General features: G+C 33.6%; 1 protein-coding gene across 1 annotated transcript in view; it reads left to right on the forward strand.

The window, feature by feature from the left end:
- LOC118738837 (Ig-like and fibronectin type-III domain-containing protein 2) overlaps positions 1–19,530 on the forward strand; it is a 275,040-nt gene that overhangs the window by 26,315 nt on the left and 229,195 nt on the right. The window lies entirely within an intron of this gene.

The raw sequence follows: 19,530 nt of genomic DNA on the forward strand, positions 1-19,530 counted from the left end.
AAAGATAAGTCAAAATTTTGATACTTATTTGCCTCTCCGAAATCAGTGAGCCACCGTACATCCTATTCCACACATTTAATTTGTTGGTAGTGCAAAATGTAAAAAGTATAAAATGAGTAGCGGTAGTCCGACAAGCGACAGGCTGCCAAGCGAAAGGGTGACAGGATAAGAGGCCAAGCAAACGGCTCTACCGCGTGCTACTTTTGATGGCAATGTACTCAAGCGCACACACACAGTTACACATTTGCATGCATGGCTTTGAGTAAGTACCCTGCAGGAAATTGCGCTAGTTCAGAACTAGCTCATTAGGAGGGGGTACTGGTTCTCGATCTATCCCAACGCAATGCTTTCAACTGTCTCTTTTTACATGGCGATGTCCTACGAAGTGGAAATTGGTTACCTCTGCAGAACTTTGGAACTAGTTCTGAACTGATTCCATTTTCGACAGTTCTGGGCCAATAAGTTTTTTTATGAGAAAACATTTTTAAGCCAAATTACTGGATATTTTTTCTTTTCTGAACTTTTTTCGTTTTGAACAGATCTGCAACAATAGGTTTTTTATGAAAAAAATTTAGATTCTCAGATTTTTTGATATTTTTTAATTTTTCCTGTTCTTTTACAGATTGCATTTTATTTATTTATTTTTATTCTTTTATTTTATTTATATTAAATTTGATCTTTTTCTCTTAAATTTTTAAGCGGAACTCAACAATTTAAATTTATTAAATCTGAAAATCACAACTGCCTCCACCGCGAATTGAAATAGCGACCAACGATGTTGGAGTCGGAGGTCTTCCCGCTGAGCTATTTTCGTATTGTACGAGAAGTGAGAATTTGTGAATTTACTTTTCAAGAGAGCTCAACTAACACACCGAAAGTTTCAACTGTCCCTCTCTGCAGCCGTTTTGCACTAGTTCAGAGATAGTTCTGACATGTATAGAGCGGAACTAGCGCTTTAGGAGACTGTCTCCAAATTTTACTGCAGCGTAAATACTTAGATACATATATACATGAACAGAGGTTCATTTCTAAATGTACATATGTATGGATATGCAGTCATGCGCAAAATAATAGGAATACGACATTTTGATCAGTTTTTACTACTTTTCTTTTTCTTGTTTTATATTTTTCTTTTGTTTGTTTTATATTTATTATTTTTTATAAAAGTACGGCTAATTATTTAACCAAAACCATATAAGTCCAAATTTAAAACATTGAGAGAAACCAGAAAAATTATAAAAAAGTTTAACTACAACAAGAAACTTTTTATTAACTGTTTTTAAAATTATTATATTCTTCCATGCAAAATTGTCGATCACACTTTGTATAACGCGCAATACCATCAGCAAAAAAAAAAATCGATAATCAACGCGAATTCTTAGCCCTTGCACTTTATTGAGCAAATTTTTAATAGGCTGTCAAACAGCACACTTAGAAGTTTTCTAAAAAATCGGAATAAAAAGTTTGCTATTGTAATTTTTTTTTTAATTTTAAAATATTTCTACAGAGTTTTAAGTTTGGCTTATTTGTTTTTTGTTAGATAATGAGCTGCATTTTTATAAAAGAATAATAAACATTAAACAAACAAAATAAAAATAAACACAACAACAAAGTAACGTAGTTTATGAAATTAAATGTAATGGTAAGGAGAACGAAGAATGCGGAAAGGTGTACATAGGAACAACTAAGCGAGCCCTAGGCACGCGATTAAACGAACATGAAACAGATATAAAAAAACAAAAAACTAGTACAGCGCTTTCACAACACATATGAACTACTGGGCACTCAGCAGATTTAGCAAACACAAAAATTATCGACATAGAAAAACGAGAAAAAACCAGATACACATTAGAAAGCTTAAGGATCTTACAAAAAAGGGGAAACACAATAAACAAAAAAGAAGACACCGATGACATTTCTGCCGCCTACTTGTTATGCTTATAGAATTCAAATTTAGTTTTTAGTTTAGTCAAAGCTACCACAGAAGGTGGTATGGATTAAAGTAGATTTAGTTAATTTAATGACGAATTTTATGTGAGTATTTTTTTGTGTTCAATATCTCAGATGTTCTTTTTGCAATTTTTATATGTACTTATGTATATGTATGTGTATTTGTTCCTTTACTTACTATGTATGTATTTATATTTTTGTAACAGATAATAAAATAAACACGCCCCTGAAGATGCTAAGAAGATTAGCGAAACGTTGGGCCGTAAGTGAAATAACGTCGTTTTATTTACACTAAAAGAACAGATCAGACAAGCCTATCACAAACTAAAAGATTTTCACAAAATATAAACTGATCGGATATACATAAATAAAGAAACAAAATAAAAATAGTCAAAAAGTCGTGTCGCTATAATTTTTCACATGACTGTATGTACATATTTTGCATTTGAGTGTCTGTAAGCTTGTAGGCTGGCAGCCAGGTCTTCATGTTACTGACGCTTAATGCTTGGCTTGTCAGTGCTTTGTTTTACCACTTTTTTGATATATTTCACGCTAACAGTAAACTACATATAACTATGTAGGTACATATATACATAAGTTCATGTACAGCACATTTCATCTATATAGACCATTGTGGAACAAAATTGTTTAACGTTTTTGTGGCTTTAATGAAAAAAATTTACATGACTTGATGGCTTGGTTGGTTGGCTGGCTGGCCTGTTGGGCCGCAAAGCGGTATTAAAAGGCGCTAAAGAGGGGCGTAAAGAGTCAAAAGGATGCATGTTGATGCAACTAAAAGTGTAGCTTTAGATGAATAGCATCCTAAAATGACAGCGGCCAAATGCAAAAAAATATATAAAATGCAAAAGAAAATAGGACATGTTTGGCTGTTAAAAAATTCGACTTTTGTTGACCGAGTGGCTGTTGCTGCCACCAGTTAACAGCGACTAGTCCCGTTGTCATGTCGTGCATCAACATATTTCAGTTGTCGGTCACTGTATATTTCGAGCCCTAACCGCCAAAATAACGTAAGCGACATTTTTTCAAAATTTTCTTTTTGATGCAGAAATATTCCTAGAGCATCAAGATGCATTTCTGCATCAAAGATAAAATTTTGAAAAATATGTCGCTTACGTTATTTGGCGGTTAGGGCTCGATTTGTATGCCACAATTTATTTTCTTCTTCTCTTATACCAAATTGGAAATTCCAGTATTTATTGTAATTTTGTGGCAAAGTAAACCAAGATAAATCAAGAAAAAAATTGTTAAAAATATATCAACTATTTAATGTTGCTTGTTTGAAAGGGGACAAGAAAAAACTGCCATTATCAAAATGAGTTGCAGTTAATGAAAAATGCCGCAGTTGCTGTCACTCGCGCCGCATGTCGTTTGTCAATCGAGAGAGTATGCAGTTCTTTTTTGTGTATAAATTTTTGTTCTTTTAGTTCTTTTGTTCTCTATGAGCACAAACAAAAGAAAATAATGATTTCAATTAAAGCGAATAAGGAAGCGAGTGGATCAGTTATTTAGGTTATCTTTAAATAAAATTAATTCTAGCTGTAATAAAGTATATATTAAAGGATTTAAGCTCATAATTTCCTAAAAATGCTAAGGTGGTCTAAAAATGTGTAGCGTCAGGAATTCAATAGTGTTTGATTTGGTCGATAACAAATATGCCTTATTTGAGAAGAGCTGAATTGCATTCCTTTCCAATATTTTAAATAGATATTGTCAGTATGTTCTTTAATATAATAATAATATTAACAGTTTTTTTTTCTATCAAAAAATCATTTATATTAATATTATAAAACTTATCGATGAATATAACTATGGTTATTGTCCGATCTTCGGTCATTTGATATGCTGTACCAAAGCCAACAACTGCGCCAAGTTTGGAAGAAATTAGAGCAGCGGTTACCAAGATATATATTTGTAACCATAAGTGGGCGTGGCTACGCCCAATTTCCAAAAATTTACAATATTCTTATTTTTCGTTTAAAAATTATTGTAAATATCAATTTTGAGTGCATAATCTTCAGTGGTTACCAAAATATCGCAGGTTTCGTATTTCTGAAAATTACCGTTATATGGGAGGTAGGCGTGCCTATTGTCCGATTTAGCCCATTTTCAATACCATCCGTCCTACGCCCGAGAGAAGTGCACGCACAAAGTTTCGTTAAGATATCTCAATTTTTACTTGAGTTATCGTCTGCACAGACGGACGGACGGACAGACGGACGGACGTACAGACAGTCACCGCTAAATCGATTTCTCTTTTCATTCTGATCATTTATGTATACATTTTTCTATATCTATCTCGATTCGTTTTGCCTATTACAAACAACCGTTATGTGAACAAAGTTATAATACCCTTGTACACAAGTGCGCTCGGGTATACAAATAATTATATACTCGCGAAATTAAGGACTTATTTAGAAATTTCAAAGATTTCTTTAATTCAAAAAATTATTTAAAAAATCATAGCAAATTTAGGATAACAATATTGGTAGCAAATGAAATACAAAATACTGTAGAATTAGAAGGAAAATATGAAGTTATTTTAGCCTTGAATACCCTAGGAAATTTCTAATATTTGTATTTGAAAAAAGTATATGTTACGTACCCATATAAAAACGTCATCTTCATCCCTGAATTTCATACTTCTAACCTTGTTAATTGAAAATAAAACAATTAAATAGAAGGGCATTTTTAAAATTTATTCGTCCTTGTGGACCAAATTTTTTTTTATTTATTCTACAGAATTTCTTTTTTTTCATTTGGTACCGAAATTGTTAGTCCACATTTACTGAATTAAAAAAAATTTCAAAGTACCAAAAATCCTAATGCCAAAAAGAAAAATTAAAAAAAGCAGTTTTACTACATTAGACTCCTAGTTTTGTAAGCATATCTATTGCTTTGCGTTTTTTGAAATTTTTTGGTTTCTATCGTACGAACACTAAAAAGAAATTGCTTTGGGTGTACAATTTTATACACATTGCCTTTTAACATATTTAACACTCAATACATAAACATTTCTAACTACTTACCTCGAAATATTAACACTGTCCTCCATGTAGTTTTTTTTAGCTTTTGTTTCACACCGTATCCGCGGGACTGTATTTTTTTTTTAGGGTACTTTTCCCGCCAATTTCCTTGTGTGCGATGCTTTTATGTGGCTTTGTTGGTTTATTTTGCTAATGTGCCGATATTTAACGGTCCCTGACACATGCCTTGACTGCGTTGTCGTCGTTATTGTCGTTTAAGCCAAACAAGTTAAGTGTTTTTTTTTTTTATAGAAGGATGGGTGAATTATTTCATAAAGGGTAGGTCGATTTAAAGAATGAATAGAAAGTTCTGAACAAATATACTTGGCATACATTTGTCTTTACAAATAATTTTACTTGGCCTCGCAGTTTTAAGTTATGTTTTTAGTGTTGAAGATCGACTTTTTCTTCAGATTCTTTTTTTTTGCATTAATAAAGGGTAATACCTGAAAGATTCCGAAAAGTTCAGGAAATCACCAAAAATACCCGAAAAGTGATAAAATCCCGAACAATTCCAAAAGGCCCAGAAAAAATAAAAAAGAGGATTCCCGAAATGTCCTGGGAAACACCGGAAAACTATCGAAAAAAAATTTAAAAGTTACCGAAAAATTCTCAAAAATGAACTACCAATCCCCAAAAACGCCGAAAAAGTCCCGAATTAATGTTCTACAGACCAAAATAGAAATCCCGTAAATAGAATGCCAAAAAAAACGGTACATTTTGCTGTTTAATTTTGTGGCAAAACTTAACATAAAAGTTTTCTTTTGGATCTACAAAAATAACGACAAGTGAAAAGAAATTCCGAAAAGTCCCGAAGAATTAAAAATGAAGATTTCTAAGAAAGATTTCTCAAAAATACCTGGAAAAAATCGATGAAACCCCTAAAGATACAAAATGAATTATGCACCCCAAAAATGTCTGAATGGCATACAAAAATAGAGAAGAATGGGAAAAGTCAGGGGAGTTCGAAAAAATATCATAAATTTCCGAAAGCTGATCTAAAATCAATAATCAATATCAAATCCCGAAACACAAAAAATTCGAAAAATGGAAAAAAATAAATAAAACAATAAAAGAGAAATCAAGGAAATAAACACGAAAAAATTAAGGAAAAACACAGAGGTTTCGAAAAATATCAAAAGTTTCCGAAAAGTTATTCAAATAAATGATGAATCTTAAATGCCGAAGAAGAACTAAACAGTTAAAAAAAAGGTTATCAAGAAATCTGAAGAAATGTTAATCTGATTAACGATTAAAAATTAACGATTAAAATGGTAATCGCGATTAACGATTAAAATTAATTAATCGTAATCACCTGTGCGATTAATGATTAAACTTTTTTAATCGTTAATCGATGGCTGTGATTATGATTACTTAATTTTAATCATTAATCGTTAATCAAATTAAAAAGAAAATGGGTCAGTTTGTCCAAATTTAAAACCAAACACAAGTTATAGTATTTTTTTTGTGTTTCCCGTTTGTAAAGACACATAATATATAAATTAAAAAATTGTTATTTTTGTTATTAGTAATAGATAAACTGAGAACTTTTACAACCCATCGCACATGTGCAGAGAGGTATTAAATCCTACGTTTCAAAATGTCTGTTGGAATAGATCATAATGAAAATGCTTTGATTGATGAGGAAAACCGACTTAGCTATACTCGATTAACTGGCCTTGTGTGCTAAGAAAAATTCCAGCACAAATTAATTAACCACCAAACCCACTTAATCAAATTAAGGGTTAATGATTGAAAATTAATTTTGAATTCGCGATTACGATTAACTGTTTAATCAGATTAAAATAAATCATGATTAACTGTAATCGGATTGAATTTAATCGAATTAACTAATCGGTTAAAAAATCAATCGATTTGTGCCAACTCTGCACACAACTATAAATGTAAATCGGAAATCCCGAAGAGAACCAAAAAAAGGTAAAAAAAAAAAATCTCTAAAAGATCTAAAATTCAGAAATCCAGAAATCTAGAAAATCTTTAAAATTACGAAGCATTTCCTTGAAAAAAGTAATAAACAAAAATCAAGAAATTCCGAGAAATCCAAAAAAATAGTACAATGAAATAGTAGTCCAGAAAAATACCAAATGTTACCAAAATAAATTATGAATCTCCGAAAATTCTGAACTGTTCCTCGAAAATAGGATATATTTTATTTCCTAATCAAAGGACAATAAAAGTTTCCGAAAAGTCTCAAGTAAATGGACAGATAATTTTATTGACCGTTTTTGATTTGGACAATCTCACTGAAGATCATCCGATAGTATTTGAGTTAAATCTCGAAAATTATCAGAACTACAGTTAAAGTTTGCTTGGAAATGGGCTACCTACCTTGGATTGAAACATTCTTGTTTACGAAAACGCGATACTCGGCTTTGGTGTTTACTTTAATAAAGTAATGGTAATGGTACAATAGGGATAGCTTTGTACATCGAAAAGAATGTCGGTAATGAAAAAGGAAATGATAACATTGTTTGAGTCTTATTAGTTCACGACTGATATAAATATGCTGAACAAAACAAAGAATAATCCATAGTATTTAACATCTAAATATTTTGTTGAAAGCCAAGTAAAGGATTTATTTCACAACAAAAATTTAAATTTTTTCGTTCAACTATTTTGTAAGCTAATACTCGTACATAAATAGGGTTCAGCAACTGATAATAATGGTTTTAATATTTTCATAAATTTCTTTGTAATTGACAAAGCTTAATGCCGACCATCCATCGGAATTCGGGGTTTGTATTTCACTTTTCCAGTTATACAGGCAGGTTTTGGAATCCGAAAGAAAGGCGAAATGAAACTCGTACAGTGAAACACAGATATTTTTAAATGCTAAACTTTGTCTTTAAATTTGTTGTCATTTATTGCCCAATGCAAATTCGGCAAATGCTTTTATCTACCCCAACCATCCCAGCGAAGTATTTAAAAATAAAAAAAGTATCTGCAAAAGAATGCCGGGTGACAATTATTGTCTCCGCTGTGTATAACGAACAAATGGTGGCGAAAAGGCAAAACAATAGTGACAGCCCGAGAAATAATGCTAAAAAAATAATGCGAAAAAGAAAGAAAAAGTTCGCATAAAAAACCATTGCAACACGCCTAACAGTAGACAATAACCAAGCAAATAACCGGCGACGCCTAGCGGTATGCAGCAGCTTGGCGCTGACGGTCATTGTGTGACGCCACAAGCGCAAATTGCTGGCTGCTTCTTTTCCGCAAAGTGATTTAAATTTTCTTTTATTTTTTATTTTTGCGAAGTTTATTCATCGTTTTGACTCTGTTTTTTGCGCTTATTTTTTATTACATCTTATTTGCAACTTTATTTGATTTGTTGCAATTTTTATTTCCTGCCTTAATTTTCGAAAAGTTTTTATTTTAATTTCGCAGTACGATTATTTTTTCTTGCTTTCGCAGTTTCAATTTCTTTTCGCCATCAATTTGTCTCGACGCGCCGCCATCGCTGCCATTCAAAAAGCCAAGCGGAAGCGACAACATAATGCAACTTGGCTTTTATTGCTGTTCCATTTGGTGTTGCCACGCCATTACAACAGTTGCAGCTACAGCTGGTGCAATTGTTTTGGTTCTTGTTGTTGTTGCAACAAAATTACAATCGCAACAATGGCAAGGCTGACGTCTCTGTAGCTGTGACAGGCGTTGCTGTTGTTAATGTTCTTGATGTTGTCGCTGCTCTCATTTCCCGCAACATTTTTTTTATTCGTTTTTAAATTTTTTCTTCTTTTTGACAATTTTTTCCGTTGCCAAATTGCATTCGCCGAAATTGTGGTTGTTGTGATTTTCGCAACAAATTTGTCACATAAAGTAAAGGAAAGGAGAAAGAAGCAACGCCAACAGCGGGAATGTAATATATTTATATGCGGCGTCGAAAGACGCGCCGAACGGGAGTAGGGGGGAGTTGGGTATTGCAGAGCGGGTCGCTGCGTCGGTACGCTTACCATTCGCATACAATTTAAAAGGCGATTGCTGTCTGTGGCATTGCAACTTGCCGCAATGCCGATTGGGACACAAATGAGCAGCTAAAGCTGGGTGTTTGGGGTGCACTGTGGAGGAGAGGAGGGTTGTTAAATATATTTAGGAGCATGGCATCCAGTGCCGCAAAGTGTTTTGTGGCATGTGGCAATCGGACTAAAAGTTGACAACTTTTACGCGCTGACAGCACAAAATGTGTACCATGGTTGTCGTTGCAACTATTTCGATATTGCGCTGCCTGTTACATAGTTTTCCTGGTCGGAAATATATGTAAAGCTATAATTGCATTTGTGCTATTTTTTAGTTTTTAGTTGATTATTTGTCAACATAGTTTAAACTTCTTTATTACGTATATTGATTGTTTAAAGTATCAATAAGGATCAGATAAGAAATAATTTTTTCACTTTTTGTTTGCAAAAAGTCGTTTGCAATGCTCTTCACAAAAATCTTGGGAGAAAAATAGTGGAAATGAGTTTTAATACTACAGCATTATTTTTTTGCAAAAAAAAACATCACCGGAATCACGGAAATGGTTGACAAATAAGGGGACTGTGCACTATCAATTTCAGTGGTGAAGGTTTAAAAGACGATTGTAGAATGAAAGTTAGTGAGGTGACTGAGGTTGGAAACTTCTTAACTGAGCGCGCACATCACATTTTACATAAATATATATACTTAAAGAAATTTTGGCGCAACAGGTGCCCGATTACTCACACTCTACTAGGCGTGGCAGCGATTAATCATTCGATTAAAATTATCGATTATTTTTGTCCAATTTACGATTTAATTGTATTGTAGTTTTGTATTTCACTAATCGATTAATTGTAAAATAATACCAAAAATATTTTCATGAAATATGAATTCTGTTGTTGTCTAAAGTCTATCCATCGAACATTCTTTTTTGATAGCTGAATCAACTTTACTCTACCCGAAGTTCAAAAAAATTAATTTCAAAGTTTCGTTAGCATTGACCTCAGTAATGAAGCTCTTGCGAAATGAAGTAATGTGTGCAGATGATCTTATGGAAACGGGTAGCGAGTCGTCACTAGAATCAATTGAAACTTAGGTCGATCTTTGGGCCCCTCATAAATATCTTGTACACAAACGAAGACGAAAAGATGATAATTTGGCTCACCCACATGATGAAATGAATTTTTATTTAAATTGTCGATTTTTAGAACTAAAGCGGAAGAGTGTAACTTAAAATATAGAATGAAAAAAAATTAAAGAGTTGCTGCCTATTTGAAAACTGCAATTTAAGTAAATTGATAAGATAAGTTAAATATTGCAATATGGCTGCCAACAGAAAGAGGTTTAAGAAGGCTTACAACCGAAAATATATTTATTGAAGGTTGCCACACGTTTGAAATTTTTAGTTAAATTTATTTGATAAGATAAATTGCATATTGCGATATGGGTATCAAACTGAAGAGGTTTAGGAAACTTGACTGCCGAAATTATTTTTGGGCAGAGTTTCCACCTATTTGAAAAATTTTATTAAAATAAATTGACAAAATAAATACTGGTATGGAACAACACAAAAACACTTTTAAGACGCAAGTGAAGCACGCAGGGTATTTGCTAGTAATAAATAATTATCGCTGCTAAAAATACTCGTTTTATTTTTTTTAAGGCTAATTAACAAGAGGATTCGAGATTTTTTTTTATGGAGAAATGTTTTTGTGAGCACTCACTGTAAAAAAGTGCCTTTGAAATTTCTATTAACCGATTATTTCTCAATAATTGCAATTAATTTTTTTTGGCTTGTGATTAATCATATGATTCATTAATTGATTATTTTATTTTTTTGCCATCCATACATTCGACTATAGACGTAACCGCGTGGCCAATTTAAATAAGTATTTGGCGATACTCAACAGAAATTCGGACGAGTTTTTGTGACGTTTCATAACCGCGCCCCCGATATGAATCCATTATAATGCACTGGCGACCAAGGTACAGTCAACGCAGTGTATTTGTGCATATGAACTAAAGAAGGGCACAGTGGGTCTGTTCGCCAACAAAGTAAAGCCAACATTCACATCGGTCATATTCTCCAGTTTTAGTCCATTCGGTGATTTCCTATTTCCAAATTGAAAGAAGTGGTTGGGTGGTAAGAGATTTTGGCCTCACCAAGCTACAACAACTGGCATTATGCATAACGGGAGCAATTAAGTAGTAAACCCGCATGGCGTTAAAATGCCAAAATCATTGCTCAAGAACTTGCAGAGTTTAGGAGAAATTTTCTAAAATTTGCGAAAATTTTTTGCAAACCAATTCAAAATTTATGGCGTGACTAAAGCTTCCTAAATCTCTAAAATTAGTGTATAATTTATTGCAATTCGACATTTGGAGAAAGTTGCATCCACATTTATAAATATGTTAAACTTAAAACCTTCTTAAACCGCTTCTTGGATTTGGCTCAATTTCAGCCTAATTGCACTAAAACTGAATAGAAGAGGACTTAAAAATTAAAAATACGTTTGTATTTAAAATCATGGGTGTGGAAAATATCTGTCAAGTTGGGTCTAGAAAATTCATTCTAAGTCTACTATTTTTTGCTCTAATTACAAAGCTGAGATATCTTGGAATGAATGGTAATAAATCCCTCTTTCAGATAGATAGCTAAAATTTTTCGTACAAATTGTCTTTGGAAATGACGGCGATTTTCGATTTTAAAAATTATTTTCCATAAATCTGAATTTGTTTTGACCAAACCATTTCAAATAAAAGGACTCAAGAATTTTTTCTTTTTAATTTAATTTAAATTTTCACTCTAAAAAAAAATAGTGTAAGTTTCCTAACTAAAAGGTAGGTTACTGATTTCCTACCTTGTTATTCGCCTCTTTCGATGCAATTGCGCACTTATGACACTTCTCATTTGACGATGTAGATCACATTCCCTGTCTCAGTCGTTCAGTAGCTGCGTGCTCTTTTTATTCTTCCTGAGTTCAACCAGCACGAATCGCCAATCGCGACTATGTAAGGCAATGCTTAATAATATCACGGCGGCATAATCTCCCATGAACAACAAAGAATTCAAATTACCATATTCGAAGCAATCGAAACAAAACCGTGAAAGAAACGTAAGCTCCAAATATTTTTATTTGTCGTTTTTTTCCACAAACAAAAAGCTGTTTCATATTCATCAACTGTAAATGGTACGGCAAAGAATTTACAAGGCAAACAAACACACCAAAAAAATAGCTCAAAGTGGACCATCCATGCTCGAGAGCATGACTATAGCAATGTAAGAAGTAACCCACGCGTTGCCTCATTTGATGGTTTGCACCCGTAAAGCGGCCACTAAATAAAAGTAAAGTTACTGTTAGTTAGTGTACTTATGCCTTCTCATGTAGGTAATATACGTTATCCGTCCATAAATACGGATTTTTCAAATATATCCACACCCGCGCCTAATTGCGGACTAATTGATCTTTTACATTGCATTGACATCGGGTTCTGAGCTAATTTTAAACTCTCAAGCTGCAGCTAATCGGGAAGGTAAAACATAACGAAAGCTTGTACTAAAAAACTCATACAATTTTGCAGTAAATAACTAAGTCAATTAAAGCCGGGAGTGAATTTGAGTTGAAACTTCGTATTGCAATTTTGTGTTGCAAGTTTGTATACCAGACAAAAAAATTAGTAACTATCTTAAAAAATAATTTATAATAACATGTCAGAACATAAAATTGAGGGCGAAAAAATCTCTAAATTGCCGCAATGGTCCCTTGCGTAAAGGAAAAGCATCGACGACTATCGTCGCTGCTGCTGTTGGTCATGGAGTAACAGCAATTTGCATAATGCCATGTACTTTTGGCTTTGTTAAGGATATGGGATGCACTTATACACACATAACACATATATACATGCAATTCATCTTTGCGCGTATCAGTGTTATGTGTCTTGTGCATATGTTTCTCTAGAAAAATAGGACATGCCAGCCGCGATAAATGATAGGCTAAGGCAATGCACAGTGTTGTAGGCGATACGCTTAGAAGAGTAGTGGCTTGTTGTTGTTGCTAGTGTTGCTATGCAACTAGAAAGTGACGGTTAGAAGGCAAGTGAGTGCAACAGAAATGAGCGCAAAGAAAATTGTAAAGTAAATTGTATGTATGTGGTGGAAAAAAGCGCACACACAATAAAATGTTGCACTCCAAGGGCCAACGCGTACTCGAAAAGTTGCAATGCAGTTGCCTGTGAGTCATGGCGGTGCATGCGGCTTTCAGAATGCGGGGCGGTGATGTGTGCCGCGTTGCCTGTGAAGGCAGAAGAAAAATGTGCTCTAATGACGCTACAACTGTGTCACATTCATTGAAACAACAGCAAAGTACTTGCAACATTGTAGCTGCAAACATTTTTCTTTTCTTAGTTTTTATTTTGCTTGGGTTTTGTTTTGCCGATTACACCCGTGTGACGCGTCACTCGCGCGGCTGCGAAGGCGACAATTTATTTACTCCATATTTACAACGCACATGCTTGTGGCATGCAACACTGCTGCTCATATACACACACACACATACACAAACTCGTGTAGTTATTCTGTGTGTTTTGTATAAATAATTTGTGCTGCGATTGGGGTGTTGCTTGCAACGTACTTAGGTCGCCTTAAGTATGTTGCATGCTGCTTTGCGTCTGCTGCAAATAATGTTAGCGTAACGGTTTTGGGACTGAAGTGACTTCTGCGATTGCTGCAATTTTTCTTCTACTTCGAATTCCTACTCGTGTTTTTTTTTATTTCCTGTAATTTTTAGTAATTTTCTTAGCGAGTTTGTAGATTTATGCAGAAGCTTGTTTTTGTAAGCTTCATTATTGTTGTGTGTGAAAGCGGTTTAAGAGTGAAATTAGCTTTAAGGTAACTTAAGTTTTACAATAAAATGGTTTTAAAAAAACTTTCAAGACAGTATTTTGGATTGCCAGCTCTGCTGGAAACCCATCGGCTATGCTACTTGAGCATCGTTATGGAGGGTAAACGAGCAACGTCATCATCGACTAGGTACCATTCCGACGGGTGGGTTGTGTGGATATCTGTTGCAAGGTTTCTTCTTGTGGTTCACATTGATCTTAAAACATTCCACAAGTCCGCCAACTTTTTGTTAAAATTTTCTATTTCACATTTCTAATAGTTAGCACGAATGCACTTTTTGTCTGTTCGCTTTCTTACTTGAACTCTGCTCTACAGTTCATTAATTAATAATTTCGCTCACATTCTTCGCCACTACATAGGTCTGCATGAAAAACCACCAGCATTATGGCATTTAACACCTCGCGACAGTAAATTTTACATACAAAAAATGAATATATTCGCGAAACTATGGGTAAATTATAGTAAAACTGCATACTTAGTTTTTCTCTCTGATGTGAGGATTTTTTTAAAAGGACTTTGAAATTTAAAAAATACGATTACTTAAAAAAATTATAAAAAAAATTCAGTACAATGTAGATAACAAAAAGGGTATCATATAAAAAAAAGTTCTGTAGAATTATAACATGATAAATTTGTTGGTGTATAAGGACGAATGGGTATAGAGAATGTCCTTTACAAATTTTGTCCTTAAATATCCTTGAAAATTTTCAATATTTATTTTTGAAAAAACTATTGTTTGAGGATTGATATACACAGGACCTCATCATCGAATTTCGTCCTGCAAACTTTATTAACTTAAAAGGATAAAGTTTACTAAAAGCCCATTTTCAATACGCTTTTCGTCCTTGTTAGCCAAAAAAATTTATTCTTTTTAAATTCTACAGAACTTTATTTCTGATTTGGCGCCAATATTGTTATTCTACATTACACTGATTTTTTTAAAAATAATTTTTTGAATTAATCATATATTTAAAATTTCAAAATCCTTTGAAAAAAATTCTGATTTTAGAGTGAAAAACTAAAAACGCAGTTTTACTATTTTTGGCCCATAGTTTCTTGAGTTTACTGATTATTTCGTGTTTTTTGATTTTTTTTTTGTTTTTGTCGCACAGTGTAAGCAGTATATTTAATCCATTAAAACTTGAATTGCGGCTTGTGGTATGTATGTATTTACCGCTTGCTTGCTTCTATTATTTTAAATATATTCTTTGTTGTTGTAATGGTTTTCTTCTCTTATTGCATTGCTTACTATATATTTTGTGCGTGCATAGTTATCCCTTTTGTGGCTTTTATTTTATTGCAGTTTTCTTAGTACATAGTGCTTTTCTGCTTTCTTCCTCGTATACACTTCTTATGGCTTCTCAGTCAGTGTTCTACTCGCAATCGTTACTACTCTCCACTTGTGGTTATTGTTTTTTTTATTGTTGCTTTCAGGGTATTTTGCATTTGGCCACAGTGTTTGCCACAATATTTGTATTGTCAGCACATTGCTCTTGCTGCCGCTATTTCTGAAGGCGTTGAAAGGCTTAAGCGTGAAGTAAGCACAAGTGTCGGTTGCTGTCTTGCATTTGAATTGCACGTTTACGCAATGCCTTTCAACGGCGATTTAGGCGTATACGCGTACATACACAGATGCAAAATAGTTACTTGCCTTGTACGAAAATATTTAGTTACAAAGTTAAAAAGTTAACCTGAGTTGGACGCTGGCTTATAGGTAAAGAGCTGGCTGGTTCTTAATCACTTATCTTTAGGGATGAAAGTAAACGATTACCAGATCACATGACAATATTTCTAGCCTAAATAGATGATTTCTTAATTTGAGTTGTCCTGGAGGGATACCTGTAAAAAATTAAACCTTTTGCGGCATAGCTCCCCAATAAACCGAGAGAGTTAGGTCTTCGAAAATAGCTTTAAGATCGATATTTACAGCAAGGCGAACTGGAGTACTTCCATTATGGAGAGACACACTTTCAGGCGAGCACACTGCAGTGGTACACAGTCGGCTCTAGGACCATGAGTGTATTGGCACAGGCGTATATTGGCCCATGATGAAGCTCTCAGTGCAGTTGAGAACATTGCCAGGCATCATGCCATGCTTGGTTGATAACAGTGATTTTCTGCTCATATGGGTACCAGGGCACATGGCAGTCGAAGGAAATGAGTAAGCTGATCAGTTAGCCAGAATGTCTGCTGCCTCGGCAACGATAGGACCTGAGCCTTTCCCCTTTCGGTTCGTCCTAACACTTTAAAGGAAGTACCAAACTATGAAAGCTGCACAGCTAAGAACTTAAGTACTAGGGGGATAATCTTAAGAGATAGGGACTAGTCATAAATTCTCCAAGGAGAGGCTATCAATTTAACTTTCAAACTTTATGTATAATTTAGAAAAATTCCAAAAATTTTCATTAATATTTTGAACTCTTTAGTGCGAAGATTTACAAAACTTTTGGGTGTGCAGTCACATGGCCTTTGAAATTCTAGTAAAATTATGAATTCTATTAAGCACGTTTTAAGCGGCTAAAAAATTGCATCGATTTTTAATATTTTTTTTCTTTGCTGACGGCTTTGCATATTTTCATATAACCAGTACAATTTATACAAACCGGTTTTGATTTCTTTGATTTTTTTTTTCTCGAAAACGGCCATGTGCATTTTCTTCCACAAGAAAATCATATCTGCAGAAATAAATATATGAGCCAAGGCATATTAAACATCTTTTCTAATTAATTATTTGGTATCTAAACTGTCAAAAATTGTTAATTTAATTACACAAAAAATCGTATTTGGCAAAATGTATTTGCATGCGAATCTTCAAAAAAGGGGTTAAAAGCCAGCTTTTGGAATGTCTGCTTAGCTTAGGAGCATAAACGCCGATCATTGAGCCCTGTAAAAGAAGTATTGATGCTTCTGGAATGAAAAAGTTGACAAATTAAGGAAGCCCCACCAATTTTTTTCATTTCAGTTTTTTATATTCAAAGACTTTATTGAGCTTGTGACTGTTTTCTACATACGTATGTATGTATGAAATTTTTTTATTTAATTTTTTTTTATAATTCACATCGCCCACTTTACACTTTAAATACCAGACGCAACAACAAAAAATTTTTTTTCGACCCATCTTTAATCGTTATTTTTGATTTGTATTTTTACAAACACGACTACAATAACGACAATTTTTTATCGAAGAAAATAAAAATCACAAAATAACGATTAAATTTGACCGAAAAAATAAAAATCAAGATTTAACGATAATTCTTTTCAAAAAAATACAACGCCATACAAACAAATTGTTAAATATCACCGCAATGCTTAAGTCGTTAAAAACGTGCATTTATCTAACAAAAACTTCATAAGCTTTGTAACTGCATAGGCAAAACTTTTATAAATATTCTGATAAAAAGCACAAAATTTTGATTTAAACTTGCTGAATTTTTCTAAATTCTGTATAATTTTTAAAACCGAGATTAATATGGTTTTGCTGAAAGAATGATCTATATTTTATAAAAAAAAACACACAAAAAATTTTGCTTGAAATACATTATACATTAAAAAACACTCTAATCATCCAGTGCATAAGTAAAAAGATCTTTGGTTTCGGTGGTTTAATATTTTACTCTTCCTGAAATATTTGTTATATTTACTTAAAAAAGTTCTACCGAATAAAAATCGCGATTCTAGTTTGTAAAGTATCTTGTCTTTGCGCAACGGGTTACTCGTTGAAATTCCACGCTGCATTCTGACTGCATACTTTTGCTCATTCCAATCGTCACCACCACCTTCTTTTGTCTGTCTTTGCCGTGGTCTCTACGGTTACTTTGAGAGATTTGTATTTTCTCCTCTGCAAATATTTACATTTTTGCGCTTGTGGTCTTTGCGCTGGACTTAATTTGCTTTACTTTTCTTGCTTTGAGTTTGCTATTATAATATTTTTTTTTTAGAATTTTATTTTCTTTTTTTTCACATTTCTTCTACAATCTTATTTTTATTTACATACTTTGCTATTAATTTCGTTTATTTAGCGATTTTTCCTTTGCATCATACATTGCGCTCCCTCCACGGCGACACTGTTGTGCAACGTCTTATGCATTTTAATTGGCTGCATTTGCTGAAATTGCTTGCACAAGGAAGGCATCTAAATAACTAGTAGACAGCAGTGGCAAACAGAGCTTTAAGTAAATTTTCGTACACTCTCAACTTAAACTGCCTTTTCCATGTACACGAAATTTGCATTTTATTGCCAAGCAAATAAATATTGCTTTGTATTGTTATTATTTATTTACGCGCTTCTGCTGCTTCCACCGCCTTTAAATGTAATTGACAACAACTCAGGGCTGGGTGAATTGGGGAGTGTATGCCGACAACTAAGCTCCAGAGCTAGCTTTCAGTTAAAGGCAAATTCCGCATACGTGTTTTGCGTTTTTCCTCTACAAGGAACTCAACTCCGCTGCCTACCGCTTGTTGAAACAAAAGAAAATAAAAACACACAGTAATAGCCTTAGTAACTACCGCAACCTCTTAAAGGCTGTCGCTATGCACGTCTATTGCATATAAATTTTTATGAAAACAAATTCACTTGACGTCTACCCACAAATGCTTCCCCATTGGCTGCTTAAGTAGCATGAAGTGCGCTGCTCTCTGTTCTTTTTGCTACATCCTCCCGTGCAACAGTGCGTATGCGTAATGTTTAATTAATACGCTTTTACAGAGTGCGCATTTGCAGCGCAATGTAATTTTTTTTTCTCTGGCGTCAGCTGTGCGCCAAAGGCATTACAAATGTAAAATAAAGCTACAACAAAATGCATAGAAAAACATAGCATAATAAAATTACATTCACTCTATGTACATATCTATGTAGTAAGGAGTAGGAAGTGTTGCGCTTGAGTGGCCTTGCAAAATGTTACGTATACGCAGCGTACGCCTCATTGTTCTCTGTATTTATGTACATTGTTCTGAAGCGCAAACAAAGCAAATGCTTTCATATTAACATACACACACACACAGACATTTCTGTTACTTTGCTTGCCTTTTGTTAATTATGCAGTGCACGTGTGCTCGCTTGTTGCTGCTGCTGCTGCTGCTGCTGCGATGCATTTGTGCTGCTGTAATTGTTAATGCTATTGTTCCTATTATTTATGCAAAATTTTGTTATTCAGATTTTCTAAAGCATTCTAAATATTGCATTTAGGGCAATTTCGTTTACGGATTGAGAGTTTTGTGTGAATACAAAGTCCACTGCACACTTCATTATTCGTGATTTGATTTAAATTATGCGCTCAATTATTTAAATTGAGTACTTCGTACACAAGCGTTTCATCTGGAATTTCGTACGAATTTGAATTTTTTAACATAATCAAAATTCCTAGCCACTTGAAACTTGCGCTTTTTTAGGAGTATATTTTGTATTTGAACGAGCGATTATTGTATATAAGTATATATGAGTCGTGAGAGCAGAAGTGGCCTAACCCAATTTCTTTTTGTACTTATATACCTACTTAAAATAGTCTCAACTATGATAAATTTTTAAATAAAAATTGCTTATTCCTTAATTTAAAGGTACAAAGCTACATAGCGTGCCATTAAACTAAGGAATAAGCGCCGTTTATTTTAAAATTTACCACATTTCAAAATATTTAAAAAATTTCGGTTCAAAAATAAAAT

Source organism: Rhagoletis pomonella, unplaced genomic scaffold (assembly GCF_013731165.1).
Source record: "Rhagoletis pomonella isolate Grant_MI unplaced genomic scaffold, Rhpom_1.0 Rhpom_scaffold_00005, whole genome shotgun sequence".
Lineage (NCBI taxonomy): Eukaryota > Metazoa > Arthropoda > Insecta > Diptera > Tephritidae > Rhagoletis > Rhagoletis pomonella.